Raw genomic sequence first — 14,711 nt, 5'->3', positions numbered from 1 at the left:
GTCAAAGTGACACATAATCCGAGTCAAAGTGACACAGAATCCGGGTCAAAGGGACACAAAATCCGGGTCAAAGTGACACAAAATCCGGGTCAAAGTGACACAGAATCCGGGTCAAAGTGACACAAAATCCGGGTCAAAGTGACACAGAATCCGGGTCAAGGTGACACAGAATCCGGGTCAAAGTGACACAGAATCCGGTTCAAAGTGACTAATCATAAAACGAAAACGAATGACCCTTTTCAGTGTAGCATTCGATTTCTCGTGAAATAGAATAGCCTGGTGATTAAATTCGCTGCTCATTTGCCGAAGTTGACCTAGAAAACCTATATAAATTAATTATTGTTTTATTGTCACATGAAACATATACAATTGTACATTGACACAGAATCCGGGTCAAAGTGACACAAAATCCGGGTCAAAGTGACACAGAATCCGGGTCAAAGTGACACAAAATCTGGGTCAAAGTGACACATAATCCGAGTCAAAGTGACACAGAATCCGGGTCAAAGGGACACAAAATCCGGGTCAAAGTGACACAAAATCCGGGTCAAAGTGACACAAAATCCGGGTCAAAGTGACACATAATCCGAGTCAAAGTGACACAGAATCCGGGTCAAAGGGACACAAAATCCGGGTCAAAGTGACACAAAATCCGGGTCAAAGTGACACAGAATCCGGGTCAAGGTGACACATAATCCGGGTCAAAGTGACACAGAATCCGGTTCAAAGTGACCCAAACATAGGTCAGGGCCAACAATGTTTCCACGTTACGAGATAGTGATGTCTTGGACCAAGACTAGGTGCGTGCTAACCAGACTGTTGTGTATGTTGGCACAGCTCATATGTTTGCTGCCTAATTCTGCGCGAATGAAAATTCGCCACAAAAACATCTTTGAAAGGAAACACCCTCTTTTGTTCACAATCTTAAAATTACAATTTCATGTTTTCTATAGACGATGTGACCTATGTTTACATTCAAACCGCCCTCTTTTGACAAAACACTGGATATGTCATGTTTCACCGGGCAAAAAGACGCGTATAGTCATGGTAAGATTGCATACACTATCTAGCTGGCTGCCAAAACACAAAGGTTTCGCCTGGCGGTATGCGCGCGAATCATGTTATGGTTTTCGAGTGACGTCAGAGGTCACATCGTCTATATAGGGAACGCGTATAATGCGTTTCTGTATGTTGGTCATTATTTTGGGGCACATTATGGTAAACCAAAATAAAAGTGTTGTTAAGCCAAGTTAGCTTGCACATATAGCTTGCATATTTTGCACCGTATTTTACATGGCAGGTGTAATGTTTGTGTATCAAAAAAAAAAAATACAATTCCAGATTAAAATCGTTCGATGGTTTCTTGAAAATATCTCTTTGAAAAAGGGGTTTAACGTTTTTTTTTTGCTTTTTTTTATTTTATTAATTGCCGGTTTTTCTGCATGAATTACTCCACTTTTACTCCTTGAGTTGATGTCTGATGACTGCGCACACTCATGATGTTAAATATGCATAATGTGTGTATTTCAATATTTATAAAGGTATAGTAGTGCTATAAATTAGTAATTTTTAAATGATGTAATCGAAACTCAACCTCAATTTGTTTTTTGAAAAAAAAATCACAACCTACCGTGACTGTTAGAAAAAATATATTTTCACTTCATTCTTAAAGGAACACGTTGCCTTGCATCGGTTGAGTTGGTTTTTAAAAAGAGTTTGTAACCGTTTGTTATAAAATGTATATGGTTAGAAAGAGGTTTTAAAAGTAGAATACAATGATCCACACAAATTGTGTTTTGATGGCCAACTATAAAAAGAGGGCGCTCGTCAACAATCAGCGCATCAACTGTAACATGATGTATAGTATAATGTAAAGTTGGTTGATAAAACATGTCAGTAATGCTCCTCCCGATCTGAGAAGAAAGTACCACTCGCAAAAGTAGTAAAATATGAAACAAATTTTCCAAAATCTGTTTTTGGCTTGCCTGATGTTCTCTGTAACTATATCAACGAAAATACGAGTTGGTGTGATCCTGTCCCACATAAAGACACATATCCTCGGTCAAGCGCGTCTTTACCCGGCACTCGAGGTTGCTCAAGAGACCATCTCAAGCCGTGTCCAGAGCGGGGACTACGCAAACTTCTCCATCGAGCTGGAGTTCTCGCCCACGGGCTGCTCCGGGCCGGTTGAAGTTAGCCTGGGAGTGGCCGCTCATTTCTACTTCGATGACGAGATTGCAGCTCTCCTCGGTCCAGCTTGCAGTAGCGATATGGAGAGCGTTGGGGACTTAGCAGCTGCACTGAACATACCAATTTTCTCGCCGAGTGCGAGCAGCCACGGGTTGGACAACAAGGGGAGGTATCCGACGCTAACGCAGCTGGTCTTCAAACCCAGCACGATGGCGGATTTCCTTGGGAAACTGTTCCTTCTTTACGGGTGGGACTCGTTTGTATTGCTTGGGGTTTCGACTGGATACCACTCCCTACCGACCGCAGCAGTGGAAGACGGTATGCGTGAGCTTGGGATTAGATCGTACGTTATTTACATCGATGAGGTGGAAGATTTCAATGCTACTTTAAAGGAAGCATCTCTAATAAGCCGGAGTAAGTAGAACAACTTCATACTTCTGTTGTATCTCTTAAACTGTCTGTATTAATTTGGTAATTACTTTTTGTTATGGCAAAAAAAACTTACGTGGAAAGAACTATAGAGCAGCTTGCACTCTCTTAATGTATAAGTTAGAGTGAAAAACCACTTGTTTTGTCCGCCATACCACTCTTGCAAAGAGCCATATGGCGGACAACTCCTTTTGGAGTGAAAGATGGGTACTTTCAACTCGATTAAGAGTGGAAATTCGTTCCAATTCCACTCAACAGGAGTGCATGAGACTTATTGATTTTCACTCTCAAAAGAGCGGAACATTTCCTTTTCAAAGCACTGTTGTGGTGTATTTTACGTACAGTAGGATTACAAATTCCTCCAGCCGTGCTCTAACTCGTTTACGGGTTACGTAACTATTTCGTTATATAATTTAGTTTTCTGCCTTTGTTAATGGCAGTTGGTTCTTGGGCGTGACGCCGTCAACATTTCCTACACATTCCATATTTCTGCTCAACATGTAGTTTAAAAAAACCTCTGGACCCAGAATTGATTTGTCAACTTGTTTATTTCGTTTGTCCGTCATGGTACCTCCACTGCTAAAAACATAATACGACTGTGCGGTTATGGATAAATATATCACTTTTTATCTCAAATTCGGGGGTGAGGGGGTGCAAATATATATATGAACAAATTTGTAGAGTGAAAAATGAAAAAAAAAAGATGTCTCCACATATATTTGAGAATGTTTGTTTTTGTGCACCTGTTTACATGGGGACTGTTTATAGGCCTTTTGCAAAGCAACCGTAAAATGGTTTAAAATTGTTCGTGCAACACGAAGACATTTGGCAATGCATGCCTCTGGGAAAGTCACATGCCTCTGGGAAAGTCATCACTTGTAACACTGCATTGTATTTTCATTTATTTGTTTTATCCCCGTCTCGTTCTGAACCACCCCCTCCCAACTCCCTCTCTGTTCTCATATGATATGAAGCCTCCGTATAAGTCGCCGTGTTCAAACAACTCTTTTACGTCTTGAACGCAAGTCATGCATGCAACATCCAACAATGGAAGAGCACTTACGGGTAGCACAAGGGCCTCCGGAGATGCACAAAATCATATTTAAATGACCTCAATTCGATTAAACTTCATTTTACTACTCCCACTTTTGTTTAGGGGCAGGCTAAGATTAATTATACTTCACTTGACTAAAAAAATATATATACAAAAAAAAGACCTTCCTTTAAAAAGGTTTTTGGAAAAGAACCAGTTCAAGGTTACAGTGTAATATAGAGCAACACTTGTATAAGTGTTACGTGGGGATACACCATCGACAAAATCGTTCAACTACTGATACGTGAAGATCACCAAGTATTGGTAAATTTCCTGTTAACGGGTGTCCCAAAGGTGTCCTATGATTTGGGAGACTCAATTATTCAAACCAACCAGAAGTTACCCTTATATTCAAACGGTGGTGCTCAAAAGCATACCAGTAAAGTTAGTTTGATATTGGATAATGGACATAGGTTTGTACATTCACTGTACAAAACCACGTGAATGTCCAATGTCCAATATTGTGTATGTCAAAAATTCAATATTGAACCTAACTTTACTGTCATCTCCAAAGCAGCCAAAACGCAAGGCGCGTCGTGTCATCGTTTCATGCGGTCGTGCCCTACCGTCATCCATCCGTCATTTTTGTTGCTCGCTTAAAATCATTACACATTGGTGAATCGGGTAATACACAATTAAAGGGTATATGTACTTTTTTCCTAACAAAAAACACAATTTCCACAGATTTACATTCAACTTACACAGTTTGAAGATTATGATAGTAGAAAGCTTCCCTTGAAATTTTACTTACTTAGGTACTGTAGTTTTTGAGAAATGAGTAAAAGTAATAATTTTCGTCTCAGTTTTAGCATGTAAAAACGTATTTACCAGTTATGCTATGGATTTGGTATTATATCATAATAAGGGGTTAAGGGGATTTTACATGCTAAACAAAATGATTTTGTGACTTGTTTTACTCATTTCTCAAAAACTACACAATCTTAGTTAGTAATATTCAAAGGGAAGCTTTCCACTATCATTATCTTCAAACCCTGTAAATTGAATGTAAATCTGTGGACATTTTGAAAAAGTACCCGAATCCTTTAAAGGCACTGCGCAGGATTTCACGAAACGCTAGAATTTGTCCTCTCTCGAGTAAGGACGAGTAACGTAGGACGGGTTCTATAATGTCTATGGATACGGAACCTAACGTCGTCCTATTGTCGTAGATTAATCACAAGTTAGGAAGAGTTTGGTGAAATCAACGGCAGTACACACTTGGTACGTCAAAGACCTGTATTCTCACTAGGGTATCCACACATATGCGTAATCAAACCTGTGAAAATTGTGGCTCGATTGGTCGTCAAGGTTGCAAGAGATTAGTTAAAGTAGAAAAATACAATTGTTATATTTCTCCGTGTTCTTCCAGATGCGTAATAGGAAGCTTCAGCTGAAGTGTTTTAACATTTTAGTGAGAAATTACCTGTTTCACAAAATGTTTCAAGTTATTTTTTTTTCAAAATTCCTTTTATAACCTAACCCACCCCAACCCCCCCCTCCCCCTTTAATAAATTGTCTTTTCAACTATTTCCCTTTTCTAAAATATCCCTCAGAGCCTCAGGTTTCGTGTAGTTTGTCAGGTTTTATGCCGTTAGCCAAATTACGCGAGCTAAAATCATTTCCCCTTTATCCCCCCCCAAACACTTTTCATAATGGCCAAAACTTAGCTTCGTATATTTTTTATTTTTCTTCCTTTCGTGCCGAGTATGTACAATGTCTAGATCTTATATAACTAGTCGTCACACTCATTCTATGCAAACTAAGAACAGTGATACTCTTTTTCTCAACGGTTTGTGTCTTTGAGGTTTAGTATACCGTGAGGTATATATAGGGCAGTTAGACTTTAGGTCTTACTTATCATAACATTTGTGTTATTATTACAGCGTCATTTTCGCAACCGTGGTTTATGAAAAGCTGTTCGTTATAACTAAACTATCACTTTGACTTCTTTTTCTTAACTCTATTCCTTCAAGTTTCGTAACTTCTTTCACTCCAACTTGCTTTCAAATTCTTCACCCCATTTTTAATTCAAAAAAAAAAAAAAAAAAATGTTTATAATTCATATTCTTCAACCCCCCCCCCATCAATTTTTTCATGTTTTTCCCCCTCTCATCTTACGCACGCGTCGCGCACATTCATACGCTACTTATCTACCTAATGGTAAATATACGCACACACATCTCACGCGCGCGCCCTATAAACAAACGCACATACGCTTTTCAAATAATTTTTACTTTTCAATTATCACCAATTAGTCATGGTCATCTTTCCGTTTCTCTGTCTTGTATCACCTAATCTCAGTCGTCCACGGTAAGCCCATCACAATTGTTTTTATTTATTTTTACGTTATTAGTATTCAAACATTTGTTGGCGTTCGTTGTGTTTTTCACAATTTATGTTCACTTAACAACAGTTTATCCCAACCCTACCCCCTCCATACCTAGTAAATTTATTATAAAATACTTAACAGGCAGGTCGTGCAGTCTCACTGAGACGAAACCTGCCCTTCCTCAAAGCATACTGCACCTGATGAGTCGTGCTTTTACATTTTTATTTTTCTAAAAGAGGAAGTTAAGTACTTTGTTGCCGGCTTAACATACTAACTACAACCTAACCCCCCCCCACCTCCCCCTTTTATAATTTGTCTTTTAAATTATTTCCCTTTTCTAAAAAATATCCTTCTATAACCTAACCCACCCCAACCCCCCCCCCCTTCCCCCCTTTTATAAGTTGTCTTTCAAGTTATTTTTTTTTCAAAATTCCTTTTATAACCTAACCCACCCCAACCCCCCCCTCCCCCTTTTATAAATTGTCTTTTCAACTATTTCCCTTTTCTAAAATATCCCTCAGAGCCTCAGGTTTCGTGTAGTTTGTCAGGTTTTATGCCGTTAGCCAAATTACGCGAGCTAAAATCATTTCCCCTTTATCCCCCCCAAACACTTTTCATAATGGCCAAAACTTAGCTTCGTATATTTTTTATTTTTCTTCCTTTCGTGCCGAGTATGTACAATGTCTAGATCTTATATAACTAGTCGTCACACTCATTCTATGCACACTAAGAACAGTGATCCTCTTTTTCTCAACGGTTTGTGTCTTTGAGGTTTAGTATACCGTGAGGTATATATAGGGCAGTTAGACTTTAGGTCTTACTTATCATAACATTTGTGCTATTATTACAGCGTCATTTTCGCAACCGTGGTTCTTGAAAAGCTGTTCGTTATAACTAAACTATCACTTTGACTTCTTTTTCTTAACTCTATTCCTTCAAGTTTCGTAACTTCTTTCACTCCAACTTGCTTTCAAATTCTTCACCCCATTTTTAATTCAAAAAAAAAAAAAAAAAAAAAAAAAAGTGTTTATAATTCATATTCTTCAACCCCCCCCATCAATTTTTTCATGTTTTTCCCCCTCTCATCTTACGCACGCGTCGCGCACATTCATACGCTACTTATCTACCTAATGGTAAATATACGCACACACATCTCACGCGCGCGCCCTATAAACAAACGCACATACGCTTTTCAAATAATTTTTACGTTTCAATTATCACCAATTAGTCATGGTCATCTTTCCGTTTCTCTGTCTTGTATCACCTAATCTCAGTCGTCCACGGTAAGCCCATCACAATTGTTTTTATTTATTTTTACGTTATTAGTATTCAAACATTTGTTGGCGTTCGTTGTGTTTTTCACAATTTATGTTCACTTAACAACAGTTTATCCCAACCCTACCCCCTCCATACCTAGTAAATTTATTATAAAATACTTAACAGGCAGGTCGTGCAGTCTCACTGAGACGAAACCTGCCCTTCCTCAAAGCATACTGCACCTGATGAGTCGTGCTTTTACATTTTTATTTTTCTAAAAGAGGAAGTTAAGTACTTTGTTGCCGGCTTAACATACTAACTACAACCTAACCCCCCCCTACCCCACCTCCCCCTTTTATAATTTGTCTTTTAAATTATTTCCCTTTTCTAAAAAATATCCTTCTATAACCTAACCCACCCCAACCCCCCCCCCCTTCCCCCCTTTTATAAGTTGTCTTTCAAGTTATTTTTTTTTCAAAATTCCTTTTATAACCTAACCCACCCCAACCCCCCCTCCCCCTTTTATAAATTGTCTTTTCAACTATTTCCCTTTTCTAAAATATCCCTCAGAGCCTCAGGTTTCGTGTAGTTTGTCAGGTTTTATGCCGTTAGCCAAATTACGCGAGCTAAAATCATTTCCCCTGTATCCCCCCCAAACACTTTTCATAATGGCCAAAACTTAGCTTCGTATATTTTTTATTTTTCTTCCTTTCGTGCCGAGTATGTACAATGTCTAGATCTTATATAACTAGTCGTCACACTCATTCTATGCACACTAAGAACAGTGATACTCTTTTTCTCAACGGTTTGTGTCTTTGAGGTTTAGTATACCGTGAGGTATATATAGGGCAGTTAGACTTTAGGTCTTACTTATCATAATATTTTAGTGAGAAATTACCTGTTTTACAAAATGTTTCACAATCTTTGATACTATCACCAGCTCTCCATTGCTCGTTACCTAATAAGTTTCTATGCTAACAATTATTTTGAGTAATTACCACTAGTGTTCAGTGCATTAAATGGCCTGTTCGCAACCATTTCGTTGTTGTTGTCTTAATTGGATACTGTCACGCCACCCTCATAATGCGAATTGTAAATCATCTTTTGGATGACTGGCTTGTGACATTACTATAGCATACCTTTCCTGATTGCGACAGTTCCATATTCACTCGTAGCAAGCCCTATTAAGCAAATAATGGTATTAAACATTTCACCATTGGCAGTGGCGAGGTGAAGATGCGCAAACTTTTAGTTCATAACAATTAATGTAGTTATTTTCATCTCTTTTCCTTTTGTTGAAATAATGGACCCTTCCCATGAAATATGCTAATCACATTCACGCATGCGTACAGACCATGTTGGTTGGCAAACGCCATAGAGTTGTGCACTAAGTAGACGCGCAATCGCGTCTGCGTCACGCACCCATTAGCCGTGTACAAAACAGCGCGATGTTCCCTCATTTTGCCAACCAAAACGTTAGTGCGTACGCGCTATGTGCAATTTACATATTTCTAGGGAAGGGTCTATTATGTAGGACACATAGTAGGACATTTTTGCTGTTTCCCGTGGGGGGGGGGGTGGCGGTGGGGGAGGGGAGTGGAGGGGAGGGGAGGGGAGGGGAGGGGAGGGGAGACTATAAAACATACTTTGTTAAAACCTTGTGGTTTTTAAGATAGGGGACGGCTCACAGTCGATTCCTATTTTTGTTTTTTTATTCACGGGGACAAGGGATCATATGCATAGGTTTTTCTTTCAAATTTTTAAAATTATTGTTCATGGCCTTACATTTCGACTTTTCTAAAAAAAGCTCTAAGAAAGACTCCATTAGGAATCCGAAACTTCTTGAGGCCGTTGCAAATTTTTGTTCAAGCTCTGTCTTCCTCCATTTCGATTTAGAACAGGCTTAACTATTTTAAAACATAAATATTTGGGAAATTGTTAATGTGAAAGAAAAAACGAGATGCAGTTTTAAATTACAATTTGTTACGTCTTTATTTCGTTATCAATTTTAAAACTCATAACATTCTAATATCATTCTCAAGGTCACGTAAACACATGATTGAGGATGACTCCAATATATTTCCATCTTTGTGTATTTAAAGGAAAATTACCGAGTCGTTTTTTTTTTTTCTAACAAAACAGTTGCTGGCGGTGTAAGCACTTGATATAGTCCACCATATAAATATACTTACAAACCTGTTGAAGCTTGAGATCGATCGACCATCTGGGTCTGAGAAAATAGTGGAAAAAGACAGCACATTAATTGGCATGATTTAAAAAGAAGAAAAAAAAAAAAAAAAAACGCTCACTGATCGATGTACTCCAAACTTGAATCTGGTTTGTATGTGCTTCTCATCAAATTAAGGCATTTCAGACAGGAATATTTCAAGGAACGTTTTCTACTGTCATCATTAGACCGTGTAAGTTTGTTTTACAATATTGAGTGGCTCAGAGTGGAATGGGAGGAATATTATCGCAAGGTAAAATTTGGAGTGTTCCATTTCACGAGGCGAAGCCGAGTGAAATGGAACAGTACAAATTTTACCGAGCGATAATATTTCTTCCATTCCACGAATTAAAGCAACTCAATATTTTGTTGTATATAACTGACATATAGATCCTTGTCATTTGATGTATTTTAAAAGTATATAACATACAAAATCACACAAATTACTGACAACCCAAAATCATAGCGCCGCGTAGCGGCAACAATGCACAAATCCGATCACAACCTTTTGCACAGGTGCTCCTTTGTTTTAGCAGCGGCGCTTTACTGCTAAAAAACATTGGGAACAAGGATGATCCTAACTGTTGAATGGGAAATGCTATTCCCCATGGGCGAATAGGTCTTTTTAACCGCTGGTGCGGATGGGAGTAATAGTGAATGTCACGTGAATTAAGTTCCACCAATCAAATAACAAGGATCTGTATGTCAGTTATATAAAAGTACATAATATGTGATCGTAGACGGTTTTTTTTTCTTACCAATTCTGTAATGTTCCTTGATTGCCAGTTATAGTTATCAGTGCCAAGGGTCACCTCGTTCGCAAGATCATGCTGAGCGCCTACAACCTCGGACAAGTAGGTGTGGATTACGTGTTCTTCAGCTATCAACCGTTTAATAACACCCTGAACTTTGGGAACGATGCGTGGCGACAGGTTAGTAAAACCAGTGCTTTCATTCACAGTGGCTGTTAATTGAGCAAACCCTTTTTAAGACACTGGACACTATTGGTACTCAATTGTTAGCATAAAAACTTACATGGTAAAGTAGAGCTGTTGAACATTGTGAGAAACGGCTCCCTGTAAAGTAACGTAGTGTTTGAGAAATGGTAATTTATGGTGAGTTCAGGCCCGAAGACTTGTATTAGTTTATAAGGTAACTGAAATAACCAAATTATGTGCAACAGTTTTTTTTCTTTTTTTTTTTTTTTTTTCCATAGTGCTCTTGCAGCTTCGATGATCAATAGAGTCAACATTTTCACAGATTTGCTTGTTTACGCATTGGTTGAAATACACAAAGTGGGAATACAGGTCTTTGACCCCCAAAAATGTGTCCAGTCGTCGATTTCACAAAGAGTTAGGAGTAGTTCTAACTTAGGACTACTCTTAGGATATATTAAGAACATAACGCTCGTCCTTAAGTTACAACGAGTAACCTGTCCTACCTCAAGATAAAACTAGTTTTAACTTTGTAAAATTCACCCCAGTGCATTTTTAAAAGTAATTATGGAAGACGTTTCAGGATTTGTAAAACCTTGGCGAGCACCCAAGGGCAGAACATACTTTGTTTGGACAGAACATATCTTGTTCTCCTCCATTACGCTGTCTGGCTTCAAAAGATGCGTTAATATCTGAACAGTTCTAATACAAAGGTGCATGGCCGAATTTTTGCTGATTTAACCCGTTAATTTTTTGCTGATTTAACCCGAAAATGTATTCCAAATTTGATCAAGCGCGATGCATGTACAGAACCAGCAACTCGGAATAATTGCACTTGACTACACAAACAAACTCTCGCAACAACATTGCGCACATTTTGTCACAGAATCATGAAACCAATGAATTGATTTTGAAAGTTAATGGCTGTAGAAAATAATTAAATGCTCTTAATTTTTACCGAATCTCAAATAAAAGATCGTTCAAGGACAACCCCCCCCCCCAAAAAAAAAAAAAATAAATAAATAAATACATAAATAAAATACAAAATACAGATTACGGCCAAAATCTGACTGCAACAGTGTTGAGGGTTTGAACGCAAATCATGTACCAACTCTTTTAACACGTTTTCTGCTGAACATGCTTATATCATTTTTACCACCTGCTCAAATTGTTTGTATGATTCAAACACACACAATCACCCAAACATGTTTGAAGGCACTGGACACCTTTGGTAATTGTAAAAGACCAGTCTTCCCACTGGGTGTATCTCAACATATGCATAAAATAACCATAATTAAATGGAAACTAAAGTTAATTAAATGGAAACTAAAGTTAATTAAATGGAAACTAAAGTTTCAGAACCTTAGTTAACTGTTTATTCATATTCTACTCATCGAAACACATATTTTAGTGACAAAAGCTTATTTTGACAAAATAGCACTTCCAGATGACTTTGAATGTTTTATCGGGGATAGAGAATATTCATTTATACTCATACGCCGATGTGTGTTATAACACTTTAATATGTAGCCTACTTTCCCTTGTTCTGTGATGTTGTACTTTCTCAGACCGTGGGCGGAAGTTAATTTACGTCGCGCCTTTTTGCACTCATTAACGCCGTGTCCAAAATAAAAGAAGTGCCCGATTCAAAGAAATTTCCAGATTTAAAGTAGTTTGTAAAAGAACATTATGAACATCGCGCTGTTTTGTACACAGCTGTTTACAAAACAGCGCGATGTTGCCTCATTTTGCCAAACAAAAATAATAGTGCACACGTGTTCAAATGAACAATTTCATGAAAAGGGTCCATTCACGAGCCTCTTTGTGTGACGTCAGATGTTATGGCTTGTTCGTTCATTTGCCAATCATGCGCGTCGCGCGTCTTCAAATATGCGAGTTTTGATTGTTATGTTGCTTGAATCTTGATGGAAATCTTTGGGCGGTAGCAAGCCATTGCAATTAATTGACCTGTCACATCAAATACTTGTAAATACATAGATGGGCATTTGCTGCTGACATTAAGTTAAAAGTGAGAGACCCTTCTTAATAACGAGATAAGAATGTTTGGTCAAGGTTTTTCCAGTGTTGTTAAAGCCATTGGACCCTTTCGGTACAGACAAAAAAAAAGTTCACATATTTACAAAAAATTTACAGGGTTTACAGAAGGTAATGGTGAAAGACTTCTCTTGAAATATCAGTCCATGAAATGCTTTACTTTTTGAGAAAACGGTAAAACAATATAAATTCTCGTTAGCGAGAATTACGGATTTGTTATAAACAACTGTCATGACACGGCGAAACGCGCGAAAACAGGAGTGGGTTTTCCCGTTATTTTCTCCCGACTCCGATGACCGATTGAGCCTAAATTTTCACAGGATTGTTATTTTATATATAAGTTGTGATACACGAAGTGTAGGACTTGGACAATACTGTTTACCGAAAGTGTATAATGGCTTTAAAGGCACTGAACAGTAAGTGACAAAGACCTGTGTGTTCACTAGGTGTTACCCACTATGGATACAAACAAAATAACAAATATGTAAACAATTTGGCTCAATTTAATAATAATAATAACAATAACAATATAATAATAACAGCATTTATAAAGCGCCATATATCCAAAAAATTGCTCAAAGACGCTGTACATTAAAAAGACAAAACACACTAAACATTATAAAAGCAAAACGAAGACAAAACAGAAGAAATTCATAAAACAAGGCAATAAATTTAAAAAGTACAAAGGAAACAAAAGGTATAATCATACTGTATACATTGTACATCACAGCAAGAAATGCATTGATTAGTCTAAACACAAATAGTAAAAAGACTAGTTATATTCAGAATTAAAAAGATAAGTCTTAAGTCTACATTTAAAAACAGCTATGGAGTTCACATTTCTTAAGTCTGCAGGGAGACTGTTCCACAGCTGTGGTGCTACCCGGCAGAAAGCTCTTTCGCAATTTGGTCATCGAAGTTGTTGGCAAGAAAATAATGAAAGAAAAAAAAAAAAAAAAAAACACCCTTGTTGCACAACTTTGTGTGCTTTCAGTTGTATAATAAAATGCTCCAGGCCTGAAGTATTTTTTTGTAGTGATAGTCTACCTTTTTCTCAAGCAATTCCCACACAATGGACAGCTCTCCGTTGCTCATTTATACCTAGTAAGTGTTATTGCTAACAATTTTTTTTTAAGTAATTGCCAATAATGTTCAGTGTTTGAAATGGTTGATAGAAGGATCTGAAATAATCTAGTTTGATGAGTTGTTCCAATGGTCAACAACTCTATTAATTGCTGTACCTCCGGCAATGAAACCTACAATGTTGTTTTAATTGGCGGTTGGTTGACGTCATTAAGGTCCAATGTTTTATCTCCGATCAACGTGTGTGTTTATTTCTCTTGAACTTAATATCGACTTAATAAAAAAAAAAAACGATTTGAAGAAACGAAGATTAAATTTCCATTTTGTAATCTCACGGCCATCAAAGTTATTCGGGAATATGTGCTTTAAAAAAGATGATTACATCGCACAGGGGACTTGGATAGAGTGACCTTTGGTAAAGTGGATGGGGTGGTGTCGGGGCGTTTCCTTTTTTATTGACAAACTCTATTGTGACACCTTGGGCATTGACATTGGGATGAATCGTGAATTCTCCCTAAACGTGTTCAGCTTTTAATCAAAATCTACAAATCTAAGTATCACTTCGATATAGCTACCTGCGTTGTGTGACTGTAATAGCATCTTTCACAAAAATGCATTAAAAATGATGGAGTGACGTCATTCATTTTTGTTATAAAAAAAGATGTAGAGAAGAGTCGGAGTTTAGTGTAGATGTGAACTTATTGGATCTTGGTTGGACAAGTCTCAGTAGAAATCCTCAGTGCATACCAGACGTATTTTATGTTGCGAGTGTTGTAGAGTTTGCGTCCAGATAAAGAATGGAAAGTATCAAATGTCTTGTATGTATGTTGGGGTGTGCCGTAGTTTTAACATCGTCAACGGAAATTCAAGTAGCTGTATTTTTGTCTGGAAGACCTTCTTCTTTATTCGGTCCACGGCTCTTACCAGCCTTTGAGATAGCACGAGAGACTATCTCGAAGCGTGTTGAGATGAACGAATACGCCAACTTCACTCTGACATGGGTTCCGTCGACGCTGGGGTGTGGCTCCCCCGTTCGAGCCGCCGTTGGAAAAGCCGCTAAAATGACCCTTCTAGAGAACGTAGTGGCGTACTTTGGGCCGGCTTGTAGCAGCA

Source organism: Asterias amurensis, chromosome 5, assembly GCF_032118995.1.
Source record: "Asterias amurensis chromosome 5, ASM3211899v1".
Classification (NCBI taxonomy): domain Eukaryota; kingdom Metazoa; phylum Echinodermata; class Asteroidea; order Forcipulatida; family Asteriidae; genus Asterias; species Asterias amurensis.
Note: the sequence above shows the minus strand (reverse complement) of the source record.